Source organism: Schistocerca serialis, chromosome 10, assembly GCF_023864345.2.
Source record: "Schistocerca serialis cubense isolate TAMUIC-IGC-003099 chromosome 10, iqSchSeri2.2, whole genome shotgun sequence".
NCBI classification, from domain to species: Eukaryota; Metazoa; Arthropoda; class Insecta; order Orthoptera; family Acrididae; genus Schistocerca; species Schistocerca serialis.
Genome location: NC_064647.1, coordinates 227,224,360 through 227,239,375, shown reverse-complemented (window position 1 = coordinate 227,239,375; position 15,016 = coordinate 227,224,360). Strand labels below are relative to the sequence as shown.

The window sequence follows — 15,016 nt, the reverse complement described above, 5'->3', positions numbered from 1 at the left end:
GGACAGACAGGTGGACAGACAACAAAGTGATCCTGTACGGGTTCCGTTTTTACCGATTGTGGCGCGGAACCCTAAAAATATCTAGTGCAAAGAAGCACGGGTCACCCAAAACAACACCGAACTTGAATGTACCTTTTTTGCAATAGCTTCGTGGAAAGAAAATCTACCGAGCATTATGTGGAAACAGACAACGAAATGTAACACTATAGCGTATTCCCTGGAAGTGAATAGTATCACGGACTGTGTTTCGAATAAATAAGATTACGACTTGGCACACCTCGTAGGTGAGTGCCCCGCCTAGGAATCTACTTTCAGTATAGTTGAAAACAGATGAAACCATCGAATTGGCACTACGTAAGCGACATACGATTAATGAGAATGCCGCGCGGGATTAGCCGAGCGGTCTTGGGCGCTGCAGTCATGGACTGTGCGGCTAGTCCCGGCGGAGGTTCGAGTCCTCTCATGAGTGTGTGTGTTTGTTCAAATGGCTCTGAGCACTATGGGACTTAACATCTGTGGTCATCAGTCCCCTAGAACTTAGAACTACTTAAACCTAACTAACCTAAGGACATCACACACATCCATGCCCGAGGCAGGATTCGAACCTGCGACCGTAGCAGTCGCGCGGTTCCGGACTGAGCGCCTAGAACAGCATGACCACCGCGGCCGGCTGTGTGTGTTTGTCCTTAGGATAATTTAGGTTAAGTAGTGTGTAAGCTTAGGGACTGATGACCTGAGCAGTTAAGTCCCATAAGATTTCACACACATTTGAACATTGGTTCAAAATTTGGAACATAGGCATTTTTTAATAAATAGAACTAACGGTTGATGTTATCCCTGGACATTAATGTTCAATCACCCCAAAAGCGCGGTAATTGGTAAATGACAACATTTATAATTTACTTACGTTTATAACCTGAGGTTATACAATAACACAGTGTAATAAATTTGACTTAATTGTATTAGACCGGGTCTGGGCGAGCGCAGTCACGATACCCGAGTCCAACCGATGTGCAGCGGGATCAGCTTATAAATTTATAAAACCTCAACAGCGGCGGAAGCGACGAGAAAAAACCGCGAGAGATCAGCAAAGAAACGAGGGATGTAAGAGCAGTGTGTCAAGAGCGACTGTGTAACACTGCGACACGCTTCAAGTCAATTACACGCAATACGCCACCGTTAATGATTTACAATGTATTACACACACTGATGTTTCAGTCGTAATTGAAGCCTGACAACGTGTAAGATCCACCCTTCCTTCTCGTGAAATATAATTTACGATTCGCCCCCCCCCCCCCCAGAAAGGTAATTAAATGAAGGGCTGATCTTCTAAAAAAAATTATTTGGATTGCGAAGTAAAGGCAGGATCAGGGAACACAACTTTAAATGGTTTTAAAAATAAATGTGTCATATACTTCGTTTTATTGTGTTCGAAGACTTGCAAAATAAGACCGAGCGAGGTGGCGCAGTGGTTAGACGCTGGACTCGCATTCGGGAGGACGACGGTTCAATCCCGCGTCCGGCCATCCTGATCTAGGTTTTCCGTGATTTCCCTAAATCACTCCAGGCAAATGCCGGGATGGTTCCTCTGAAGGGGCACTGCCGACTTCTTCCGCATCCTTCCCTACTCCGATGAGACCGATGACCACGCTGTCTGGTCTCCTTCCCCAAAACAACCAACCAACTTGCAAAATAATGTTTGAGTATGCCACGTTTAATGTTATACTATTAATATTATCAGTCTTAATATCAGCTAGTTCAATATAATGACCATTTCAGCGCGCATGTCTCCAATGGCGCAATCGAATTCTCTTCAAGAAAAACTGGGAACACGTCGGTCTCTATAAACTCTTTGGTGTGTACTTCGTCGATCACTAAAGTGCCTATTCTCTTCGCACAGTAAAGAGAAATCGCAAGAAGTGACGCGATTAAAACATACACCTTTATTCATATGCAAGCTCCGGCTTCCAAGAAAATGCTTCGATATGCATGTAGTATGCCGCGAAATTATTGCCAGGCCGCAAGGTATTTAGCAACGTTAACGACATCGCTTTTTCTAATAATATTTATTCTAAAAAATGTGATTGTTCAAAGCAAAAGTTTTAAACACTGGGATTTATACGTTTTGATTTTCAATTACTGTTCATGTTAGACGATTAATAAGGAGGGGAGAAAAATTAGGATTTAACGTCCCGTCGACAAACAGAGACGATGCAAAAGCTCGGAATTCGCAGTTTCTTTTCAAATGAGCCATCCCGACACGTATCTGGAGCTGTTTGGAAATAACTAAAAAAATATATCTGGACCGTCTCCCTCCGATTTACGTATTTTTAATAAGATCTGCAATGTTTATTTCTTTCGCCAACAGTTTCATTGTATTTCGCAACGTGACAAAAAGTAGTTTTGTCGCGTACTTCGGCGACAGCAAAAAATAAATAGAGAGAAACGTCAGACTGTACTTGGAAACATGGAGCAAACATTCGAAGCGACACTCTTCCAGACTGCTCTACCGACATTGCGCAATGCTGGCTTATGAAATGCTGAAACTTTAACAGACATTTTCTCGATAATTATTGGGTGTTGGCACTTGAGACAAAACAGTTGTCCCCATATTTTCACCCTTCTTTCATTCTACGAATTGTAGACTGTGTCAGAAAGCGACATATGGTGCGTTCCCTTGTATCTGCTTTGCTACTAATTTATACGCACGGCGTAATCTCTCAGTATTACTCTTAGTCAACACTGTGGGTTTATCACCAATTAGCGCAATGGTCGTAACTGGTTATCACTGCACTGTACTCCATTCGCCTGTTAATATGTAACTTCATTTGTTGCTCTCCTTGGGTTTTATGCGGGTGATAAGAGGAATTAACAAAAATAGTACAAGAGTGGCTAGGAATGTGCGAGTTTAGGTTGAGAGGTCTGTGTGTGAAAGGGTGAGAAGCTAATGATCACGCCAGTGCTGGGGAAGACATGGTTCTTGCAACGACTGCGTCTAACGTTTCGAATATATACATGCGAAGTACAATTATTTTGGCAACAATGAGTTGTTTTGCATGGCGAACGCGCAAGAATTATTATTTTTTATTTATGTGAATTTGAAGAGTTCGACTGCTGAACAGATGAAAACAAACTGGAATACAGTCATATGGTTTCTGGTATTGCACTGAAGACTATTTATTTTCGAACTGATGTATTAAAACATGAGCACACACAATGAGAAGTTAGGCACGCCCCAGACTGCGGGAAGTTCAATGAATGATTATGGAAGATCAGAGTGAGCGAGGAAGCTGACATCACAGGCAGTTCAGCTGGGCGAATGCACTGCATTCTTTTCGGAAAAAAACTGAACAGGGGAAAATTCCTATAGGTCACGAATACTGACTGGCTTTTTGCCGAAAAGGAATGCGGCAGAACATTTCGAAGCAATGTTTACACACACAACTCGTGACTTTATACGCAATTTTGTGACACAGACAACGTCCAAATCAGAGTACACCAGAGGAAAACTAAGGCAGTTGCATCAGGTGGAAATGTGTTACATGCTGTATTTTGGGGATTCCTAGAGTGTATTGTCGTAAGATTCTTCGGACAAATGTACACTTGACTAGGCCCTATTGTGTTCCACATTATAAGACAAATTCAAACAGAAGTTGAGCAATGAACGACCAGGGCTGGCATGCTAGGTAAGTGCCATCTGACCAACACACACTGGAGCTGGATGAAATGGCAAGTGTCATGGCTCTTTAATGTCGCTTTCGAACTGACAATGTGCTATATGTCCCACACACCCAACAGTATCCTATTAGGACCAGAAATCTCGGGACGTAAGGAATGCTGGCTCAAGAACATTTAATTAAATTTTTAGAAATATGGAGGAATATGTGTTATCACAACCCAAGTTTATAAATTTAAAGAAACGCGAAGAAATATATACTTCGATGGGGAGAGCTGAAAATGTGTGACCCAATTGGGACTCGAAGCCGGGATCTCCTGCTTACATGGCAGACGCCCTATCCATCTGAGCCACCGAAGACACAGATGAATAGCGCGACTGCAGCGACTTGCACGCTTCCCGTGAGACCCCCATGAATGTGGGTCGCACGCTTGCCGTGAGACCCCCATGAATGGGGGTCGAGCTATTCGTGCTCGGTGGCTCAGGTGGATAGAGCGTCTGCCATGTAAGCAATAGATCCCGGGTTCGAGTCCCGGTCGGGCCACACATTTTCAGCTGTCGCCATCGAGGTATGTCAACAACACCTGTCAGCAGCTGAGGGTTTCAATTAATTATCATTTATTCTAGAGAAGCTGCACGGTCGTCAATTGTATCCGTTCCTTCGAGAACAGTTAATATCTTCATATGAATATGTACTACCGCAAAATTATTTTCGATTATAATTAGACCGGGTCTGCGCGAACGCAGTCCCGACTATCAAAAATTATGCATCCGAGTTACCCACATTAGGGGTAATCGCAGGGGTCAGCCCATCCGAAGTGCAATGGAAGAACCTCATCCTGGTGGAACCGCCTTCATGATCACGGAATCCTCTGTGCCAGGTAAGTATGCCTACACTGGCAGAAACCCCGTACTTCATCTCAGACAGTAGACATTATACGAATCAAGTGCGTACCGATGTTTACATTACATGTGATCTACCCCACGACACACACAACATGAAACAAGAGAGAACTGCATTCACATTAATAAGAAACTACTCTGTGGTGTTCCAAACGGCCAGTTGGCTCCATAACAAAAATAGAAATGTGCGACCGCCAAGTTGAGTCGAATTGGACCACCATACTCTGTGTGCCGATGGCAGATGTCACCCTTAACGCACAGCCTGCGCATGCGCTGTAAGATCCCCCCCCCCCCCCTTTCTTTCCATCAACGAACGAAACACGTGTTTCGATCTCTCTCTCTCTCTCTCTCTCTCTCGTAAGCTCTAAGGCCTAGCGCCCGTTTCCCTCGACGCGAGAAATACGTATTTCGATCTTTCTCTCTCTCTCGTAAGCTCTACGTCCTGGCGTAGACTGTTCAGTTTCTAAATTTTCTGAAATGTTCTAAGTTGGCCCTATAATGCAAATGTCGCATCTGTACAAACCTGTACAACTCTGCGCAATAGCATATGCAGCACACTTTGCAGATGTTGCGTGGGAAAAGGACACATGCAGCAGGTATAAAATGTACGAAAAATTAAGTCTGAATATCATTTCATTTGCAAAACTACTACGTTATGTTCAGACAACTGTAAATTCTGCCACACCATCACGACGAATCTTGAAGATACGATAACATAGAACACAAATCTTGAAAATACCCCCCCCCCCTCCTAAATTTTTCGTAACGTCTGGTAAGTGAGTACGAAACGTTCAGAGCTGGCTTTGTGCCACACGAAACTTCAGCGGTGAAGATGGGCAACAATAATTTATCCTTATCTTTATATCCAGTACATCTCCACCGAACCTTCTGATGTACTATTCCATTAATTATCGGACGATGTTACTTTGTTAACTACAGGATTTCACTGATACACATTTTATCCAAAACTTGCAAATGAAAACATTATCATGTAGTGTTGCTTAAGGCTTTGCTGACAGGCTACTTGCAGAAATAGTTCTTGGGTAAAACGTCCCACACTATTTCATCGGCGTAGCTTCAGGTGCGATGAACACACTGCTGAGCTCTGACAACGGAATGTCATCTTTGGCAGAATAAATGCAAGCAAATGAGTTAATTTGAACACAAAAATTATTTGAATGCCAGAAGCAGTACAATATATCATATCATATATCAGGAACGAAGTTAATTTTTTGTGTGGTATCACAACAGAAGTTTAAATTTAAACAAACACGAATATTGCCCCCCACGAATTAAGTTTCGATTATGATTAGACCGGGTCTGCGCGAACGCAGTCCCGACTACCAAAAGTTTTGTGTGTGGTATCACAACAGAAGTTTAAATTTAAACAAACACGAATATTGCCCCCCCGCGAATTAAGTTTCGATTATGATTAGACCGGGTCTGCGCGAACGCAGTCCCGACTACCAAAAATTATGCACCCGAGTTACCCACATTAGGGGTAATCGCAGGGGTCAGCTCAACCGAAGTGCAATGGAAGAGCCTCGTCCTGGAGGAACCGCCTTCATGATCACGGTATCCCCTGTGCCAGGTAAGTATGCCTTAGGCCGGAAAAACTCGCTTCTTTATCTCGTACTGTGCGCATCATACGAAGCGAGCGCTTATCGTTGTTCACATTGCCTGCGATCTGTCCCACCATACACACTACCTGTAGCGGAAGAGAACGAAATTGGCCATCCCACGATATTGATCTATTGCAAACTCGAACATGCAGTCTGCCTACATTTGACAGGTACAGTACTCTGGGAATGCCAACTTCAGTCTAATTGGACCAACGAACTCAGAGTGCCGGCGGTAGATGTCACTCAAATAGTGGATCTTCCGCATGCGCTGTCTGTCCCCTTCCCTGGCCCCACCAAGCAGTAAACACGAGGTTGAATCACAGTACGTGTTGTGGCCGCATAACCTGTCGCTTTGCTGATTAATTATAACAAATCCACGTTTAAGAGCAAAAATTGACAACAGCAAATGAAGTAGGTGTTTTAAGAGGTCGCAAACTCGAGAAGCAAGACCACAATATTTTGCAAATATAAATCTGCAGAATATATGGGACATACTTCTTCAGGTCTCCCTCATCTCCTTGCGCCTGGCAGATCCTCTGTTTTGATCGTCGTCAGTGTGCCACATCAGTGTTGTGTTTAGTGCTGTTTCTCCTGTGCGTCAAAAGGTGTGATTTTAATTGTGTACTGCCTTGAGGTTCGCCGTCAGGTGTTTGTTATGTGCTACGCCATCCGTCAATACCTTTTATGCTAAAGTCATACTGTGCCTTGTATTATTTTAATTGCCGCAGTGTGTGGCTTTTTGTGTGTGCTACTTTTAAACAGTTTTTTATCTCCGTTTTACAGTCACCCCGTTTTTTGTCTATTGCCTTCCATGATGTTCCCCCTTTTTCTATATCTATGTTCACCATATTCTCTCCTTTGTCATTTTTAAATGTCTTCTATTGTTTGTTCTATGTCTTTCGGCTGAAGAGCAGCGCATATGCTGCTGCCAGCCCGCCCCAATGGGGAATTGAAAAAAAAAAAAAAAAAGAAGGGACGTATAAAACTACCAGCATATACAACTAATAGTGTCATGTGAGGTATGTGAACAAATGTGGATCCGTATTATTTCGATATTTAGCATCCTTTATGCATGGCGTAAGTGAATAACATGTAAGTTCATGCCTCAGCTCGGTGACATTTCTCTTAACCGTGTATCTTATGTAAACTAATGTTAAAACAATCGCTCCTTTGCAAATGTAAATAATTTCGAGTCAAAAAATTCCTGTAACCAACATAAGAGGTTAACATGTCATCGTTTTTCAGAAAGAAAAAGACATAAAATCCCACTGAAGAAAGTACGTAACGCGCTGAAATGTGTTTCCGCAAAAACATAACTATAAAACGGTGGCGGAATTCCTCCCTACTTTAAGCTGTCAATTAGAACATACATTGTCTGTGGGGCAGGTATCACAAAAGTTTGATTGTCATATCTTATAGCAACTGCCTTTCGTTAACGGGTTTATTTCTACAAGAGAATTTTGAGTAGTAGGCCTACACTACACAATGCGAGAAAGAGGGAAAACATAAACAGTGATCCAAGGACGTGTGAAATCGTAAATGATTCTGAAGACAAGATCACTCTAAATGAAGCTTCAATTCTGATGAGCTACAACATTTTACGACCTTTTGTACACCTCTTGCAGACGACACTGTTCTTGATATATTTAGTTACAACAGAAAATTAAGGAAATTGGTTGGGGAGATCACAACACAAGCTAAGACTCATAACTTAACTAGCAACTGGTTTAATTTACTGTTAACGTATAAGCTCTATACAGTTTGCCTGCATACTGACGGATTGATTCTATTTGTTTCAGGTATAGATAAATAGCGTTAAAAGTGCAATTACTTCGTGTAAACCTGCTGGTAGTAATCGTCACAAGTGTTTTACGTATTCATAATGAAACATAGCATTGAATTATGGCCCTCAGGACGGAAATAGGAGAAGAAATGAAACTTAAGCAACTCGTTTTGGGTCAAAAGAAGTGTTCGGTTCCACCCGTCTTCTTTGACCCATGATGTAATAGCAAAACAATTTGAAATATTAGTTTTCAGTTCCTCTCTCAGCTTGTGTGCTTCATAAACTTGAGCTTCTACTGTGTCAGCCTTTTACTGTTCAGAATTAAATGGCAAAACTAAAGGAGTGTGTTCTAAATTGGTAATGTCAATTTACAAAGATAACCGCTTCAGAAATTTCCATATACTGAAAAGTTAAAATAACTTATTGCCGAGTTATTTCTATATAATCATTCAAGAGGTGTAAAAGGTTATTGTTGTTTTGTTTGTTTACCAAAGCTGTTTTTGCTGCTGTACTAAAATTGTTTTCTGCTGGTGTCTGTGATATTTGGTCCCATATTTCTAGCAACCTCCTCATGATAGATTTGTGTTACACATCAGAGCTAACATACAACGCTTTCCTTGCTAAAAAACAACTGTGAAGCAGAACGTTTGAAATACAACTTGTCAGAGTTAGACAATCTGCAGTAGAAGCGGTGGAAGCAAAAAGGGCACATGGGCATACCTGTATACTCATTGGTTTATGTCACCCGCCATACTTTCATCTCTAATCCCAGCAATTTCTGTTTCAATCAATTAGCTCTTTGACATTAGGACAGCAGTCTGATGAAATCAATGCACAGTTGATTACTGCTGCATAATGATGTTATGTAATCTACAGTAACTTTTAATTTTAAATTTAGTGCTTTGCTATATACAGGCAAACAATATGTTACTGCTTCAAATAATGCAATACAAGCTAAAATATTGGAATGCATGCAGGGCTGTTGGCAGAAAGATTGTTACGGTACATGCGGGAGCATTTAAATGAAAATTACCAAGAAGAGTTATTCAGTAATTTTTGGTTAAATGAGCCTAAAAAATTCAAGATACAATGCAAACTAATTTATGATATTTAATGAATCAAAAACTATTGCTCTAAATGCTGCAAGGACTCTTGACATACCTGGCTTGTGGGTTATGTCTGCAAGGGACAGAAGTCGAAGTTTGTCAGAAATTTTTATTAACATCACTTAAGTTCAGTGTTATGAGAGTGCACAGTAGTCAGGAGAAAGTTGTTCTAAATAAATCTTTCGTGGAAAGAAGAGGTACTCATACTAACAGGCCATCTAAGTTCAGTCATAATGTTTGGGAACTGGTGATAAATCACGTGCTGTGGATACTTCACAAAAAAGTTGTTACTGACAAATTAAATCTAGCTATTAGCATTTTCATTACCCAGATTTAAATATCAAAACACTTTAAGACACTGAGGATTTTTAAGGGTCAGTCTGGGAAACCTCTTACCACACTGTGAAATATTGCACATACTTCTTCAAATTGTTTACATAGAAATGTCGAGTCTCAAACCGAAACCCTAAAAGTGATGTCGGTGACTATTTTACACGATGTGAAACAAAACTTGCAAGTATTCCTGCTTATAGCTGCAGAGTTCAATATTTACTTCACAAGAAAAAGTTTCACCAATACTTGGGGAAAAATAAAACAGAAATTTTAGAGAAAGCTCAAGATAGTGAGAGTATTCTCACAGAATTCAATTATGCCAAAAATTTTCCAGCACCAAAGCTGAATAGTAGCAATCAATTTATTTCTTTCTGATGCTGAATGTGTACAAAATAAGAATAAGGCCATTGTTGCTTTCTGCTTATACCTCTCACATACAAGGAACATCACTATACCTCATCTCTTCCCAGTATGTGGAACTCTTTTTTTCCAATTGTGATAAAAATTTTGGCATAGTGAAATTGGCTTGGAAGACGTAAACCATTATCCCTAAAGCTAAGCCATACCTCCAGGCAATCATTTTATGCCAATCACCACTCAGTGTATGCTTTGATGCTGAGATAATCAGACTGGAGTGGAACTACAGTACAAACCAGACATTACTTGCTTCAGGAGTTCACACACCAAGCTAAATTCCTTTCAGGTTTTTATGTGTGTCTGACATACAAACACTCCAATCATTTCATCCTGATGATTTTCTTCCTATGATAGTAAATCAAAAGAAGATAAACAATTTTCAAGACTAATAACATTTCATTGAGAGAGAGAGAGAGCGCTAAGGCTGGATTAAAGGTACTCTACCCACCTACTCTAGAAGCACAGGAAATAATATCTGATAATGAAGATGAATTTTATGTTTTATAGATATTAACTGATTTTTAAGAAGACTGCTGATTTTCAACTTTGATAATAGATTGCAGCTCAATTACAACAGAATATTTGTTGCCCCATCAGTATTTTCATACAATTGTGCTAGTTAAATTATGCAGTCTAATTAAGTTTTGAAACATAATCACACATATCTGTACAATAATTACATTAGCACAACAAACCTATTTATATAACAATTGAAAACAAATTTATTGCATATGCAAAACATTTTTTATTATTGTAAATTTCACACAAAATTTGCACTGCACTACACTGAAGCTATGTTTCTAGTACACTCTTATACTTATTTACCGGTTCCCGTCAGATCACCGAAGTTAAGCACTGTCGGGATGGGTAGCACCTGGATGGGTGAACATCCGGTCTGTCGAGCGCTGTTGGCAAGCGGGGTGCACTTAGTCCTTGTGAGGCAAACTAAGGAGCTACTTGATTGAGAAGTGGCGGCTCTGGTCTCAGAAACTGACATACTGCTGGGAGAGCGGTGTGCTGACCACATGCCCCTCCATATCCGCAACCCGTGACGCCTCTGGGCTAAGGATGACACGGCGGCTGGTCAGTACCGTTGGGCCTTCATGACCTGTTCCGGAGGAATTTCATTTTTCTTATACTTATTTAATGATACTGCACAAGCAGTGTGAGGTAATGTGGTGAAAGATTTTATGGCCCAGGGAGAGACTCAATTTTGGTAAGCAGCTGTTTCTAGTATTCTGTACATGTGCATCACATCTCGTGTTAAATTTCTACGTATTCTCTTCAGCATAGATTAAAAAATTGTACTCGTCTATACAAACCACATGCTTACATTATATTAAGCGATCTAAGTAGTGTTTACAGGACTCCAGTGTACTAAACTTCCTGAATCTACATCATCACAATGAAGACAGTTTCTGTGTACATTATTCACTACACTGTTGGGACAGGCATCTGGCCTGGTGGACTTTCCATTAATACAGTATCTGCCTCCATAGCTGGGTGGTCAGTATGTTTGATGTAATGCCCCAAGATGGCATATCTTTCTCAATTAATACAATGTTTATTCAGTGATATTTCCCAAAAATGTGTGCAAGACCCTTCAGCTGTCATGTTAGTATTTACCAATGAAACTGAAGAACTTCTCCCACTTGGACTGTTTTGTGAATGAACAAGGATGCTTACAGACTAACATACTGGTTTCTAGCATTCTGATTATTGTAGCAGATGGATGCATCTGTGTGCTCTAACACTAGGCGATACATTGATATTGTGACATAGGAGTTATTGTCCTTCCAATAAAGAAGTTGATTGTACAAAGGTTTTATTAATTAGTGACCAAAATGATGGACCACAACTTACAGGATTTTTTTCCAGTCACAAAGTCTTAGCAGCAGCAGAGAGCAGAGCCTGACCGGCTATTTCCTGTGAAGAAGAGAGCAACGACAAGGAGGTGACAGGTAAAACTTCAATTAGTTTTCACGGAAGTTCAACTGCCTTTGTGCAGACTAGGAATCTAGCGTCCCAAGCAACAAGGATCATGAGACTGGATGTAATGCAGGGGACCCAAGTACTGCCAGTTCTTATGTACTGGGCGGTGCAAATAAAAGTGGCTTAGACAACAGACTTCCAGCGTATAAAGATAAACAGCATAGGAAAGGAGGTACCGGTACCTGTCTAGCAGATGTGAATGTGACCATCATTCATCTCTCGGCACTTTTGGACTCGTGCATCTCAAATCAGGTAAACCTATGTTGTCTACCTTCCAGGCTGCTCTGCGTTAGTTGTGAGACTTTTCAGTAGATATATCATTGCCTCTTCTCTTTGATACTAGCATATTTGTCCTGTATATATTTTTTTTATTGCTCTATATTTCTGCTTCATTACAGGATCACCAGCTTTTTTCATTGCGTATCTGAGTATTTTCAGATAAAGTGTGTAGTGTATTCTCTTTGCTTGATGCATAACACTGTTCTACAAAAAAAAACTTTTTTTCTATTTCTGATAAAAAAAAATTGTGATCCTAGTTGTATTTTGAGTGCTGAATTGAAAACTGTTTTTGGTTTTTTTCTGTCGGGGATAGTTTATGAGTAATCGCAATTTTATTTCTCTTTTCAGTTTCCGATATAGCGCAGCAAACGTGAGGTGAAATTCAACAAACAAATGCACATCTTTATGATGTTATAAGTTCATCACATTAATGGAGGGTGGGATCTAACATATAACACAGTCACCTTTGTGTATACACTTTGAAGCATTTATTTGACATGAGAAATTACAGAAAATTGACAAACAATGAGCCACTGTCTTGTAATGCACATCACTTTTTTCTCTTGTATTGTGAATCTTTCTTCTCTCGAATGATATTCCAGCAATAATCTGCTAACATAGAAGGTACCCACTTCCCTTCATAGCGCCTTTCTATGGTAGAAATGTCTTTATGGAATCTTTCCCCATGTTCATCCGATACGTCACTACAACTCTCTGTGAAGTAGTCCAGATGAGAGTCCATCATATATACCTTCAAAGACATATTGCACCCCCAAATCCTGATATGCTTTGATCATATCCTTCACCATTGCTTTGTAGTTAGTAGCTCTTCTTCTTCCGAGGAAGTTTTCTGACAGCATCTTGAAACAGTCCCATGCAGTTTTTTCTTTATCAGTTAAACATGCTTCAAAATTTGCACCTTTCTGCAGCTCCCTGATTTGTGGGCCCACAAATACACCTTCCTTTATTTCTGCAGCTGAAAGATGGGGGAATTTGGTAGCTAGATACGCAAACACACAGCCTGTTGGATCCATGGCCTTCACGAATTGTTTCATCAGGCCAAGTTTGATGTGAAGCGGTGGAAGTAGTATATATTCACGAGCGACCAGACTTTCACGTTGTACATTCTTTTCGCCAACTTTCCATCTTCACCTAGGCCATTTCTTTTCCACGTAGTGAAAATTTCGGTCTCAACTATCCCACTCGCAAAGAAAACAGGCATACTTTGTGTAGGCTTGTGGAGTTCCCAGTACCATAGCAATTACCTTGAAATCTGCACATATTTTCCATTGTGTTCATTGTCTTTTAATGAATTTAGCATCCTTTGTACGAATTCGTAATTAAAGCTACTGGAACAGAGGGTATTTTATTTCCATTATGGAGCGAAACACCCTTCAGACTTGTTTTCGATGCATCTATGAAATGTCTCCACTCCTGTGAAATATAAGTGAAGTTCAGCATTTTCATCAGGCCAGCAATGTCATTGCAAAATGTCAGTGCTTTGTCAGTTGAAAAATAAGAAATAAAGGCATGTTCTCTGTGCCTGAACACACTGATTTTAGTACGTTGGTGCAGCAGATTACACTCTTGTAATCTTGAACCAAGCAGCTCCACCTTCTGTTTACTTAGTCCTAGATCACGTACTAAATCATTTAAATCTGCCTATGTTAACAAATGTGGTGATGACTCACTTGTGCAGTAATATAAAGAATCATCATCTGTGATTTCTTCTGTAGTACTTATTTCACTGTCACTTGTAATTTGACCTCGAGCTCTTGAAGGTACTGGAAGGTTGTCGGAATGCTGCACTGGCATTCTCTCTGAAGGCAGATCTGGGTAAACAATGTGCCTCTTTGACTTTTTGTTTGTAAAACCCTGAATTTTTGTTAGACAGAAATAACAATCGTAAAACCCTGAATTTTTGTTAGACAGAAATAACAATCAGTAACATTGTCCTTAGGCTCCCTCCACACCATGGGAACAGCAAACAATGCCACGTTCTCTTTACCTTTCCATCACTGAATTAGTTTGCAGTAACATGTAGCACAACAGAAATGTGGTGCCCATTCTTTATCTTGGTCTCCTACCTCTACTCCAAAGTAATGTTTGTATGCTTTCTTTATGACTGAAGAAATGCTCTTCCTATTTCTGGCAAAAGTGAACTTCCTACAGATGTAGCAGAAGTTGTCTGGCTTATATCGACCTCCACGACGTCATGGCATTTCTGCAAATTTAAAAATACCACTTTGGTAATACACCTGTATTAAATTAATACAAGGGAACTAGAGGAACGCTCAGTTTACACACAGGAACTAAAAAATTCAACCGTGCTCGGAAATATGACAGACAGTTACTTGTCAGCCAAAACACCCACTCGTTAAGACTGACATAAATTGCGGCTAACACCACTGTTGTAAACTCGATGCACCTGCCCCTAGGAGGCGTGAAGCTTTACTGCTGCCGAGACAGCGACCGGCTGTCGCCGTTCGAGTTAATGAAATGTTTCAGGTGGTCTTAATGACATAGGTGTGGCGGGGGATAACCTAATGATGTCTGATTCTTCCCACCTGCTGTTGCACAAGAAATTATCACGTTCTATCACTATTGGGATGCGGCACCATACCCGTATTTCTCTATAACATCTCTGTGTTTGCCATGAATTGTGAATATACATATATATGCATATTACATAAAAAGTATCCCTGACAACGATATTTTGTTTACATATTTGAATTTCCCACGGTAAAATGGTCTAGAAGCACATACTTTAATATCAGAAATAGAACCCATGTCGAACAGTGTAATCAGTATTGACCCTTTCAGCTGCTTGTGGGTATTAGGTAAGTTAGTGAGAGGGTCAATAAACATATCAAAGGCACTGTCAATGTTGTCATAGTCACTAAAA

The 15,016-nt window shown here is 40.5% G+C and overlaps 2 non-coding genes across 2 annotated transcripts; both read right to left on the bottom strand.

Moving 5' to 3' along the window:
• Positions 1-4,402: 4,402 nt before the first annotated feature.
• Positions 4,403-4,565, bottom strand: LOC126425419 (U1 spliceosomal RNA). Its single transcript, XR_007576288.1, has one exon. It is a non-coding gene; the product is annotated as a U1 spliceosomal RNA (small nuclear RNA).
• Positions 4,566-6,015: 1,450 nt separating this feature from the next.
• Positions 6,016-6,178, bottom strand: LOC126425413 (U1 spliceosomal RNA). The gene has a single exon (XR_007576283.1). It is a non-coding gene; the product is annotated as a U1 spliceosomal RNA (small nuclear RNA).
• Between the last annotated feature and the right edge of the window lie 8,838 nt (positions 6,179-15,016).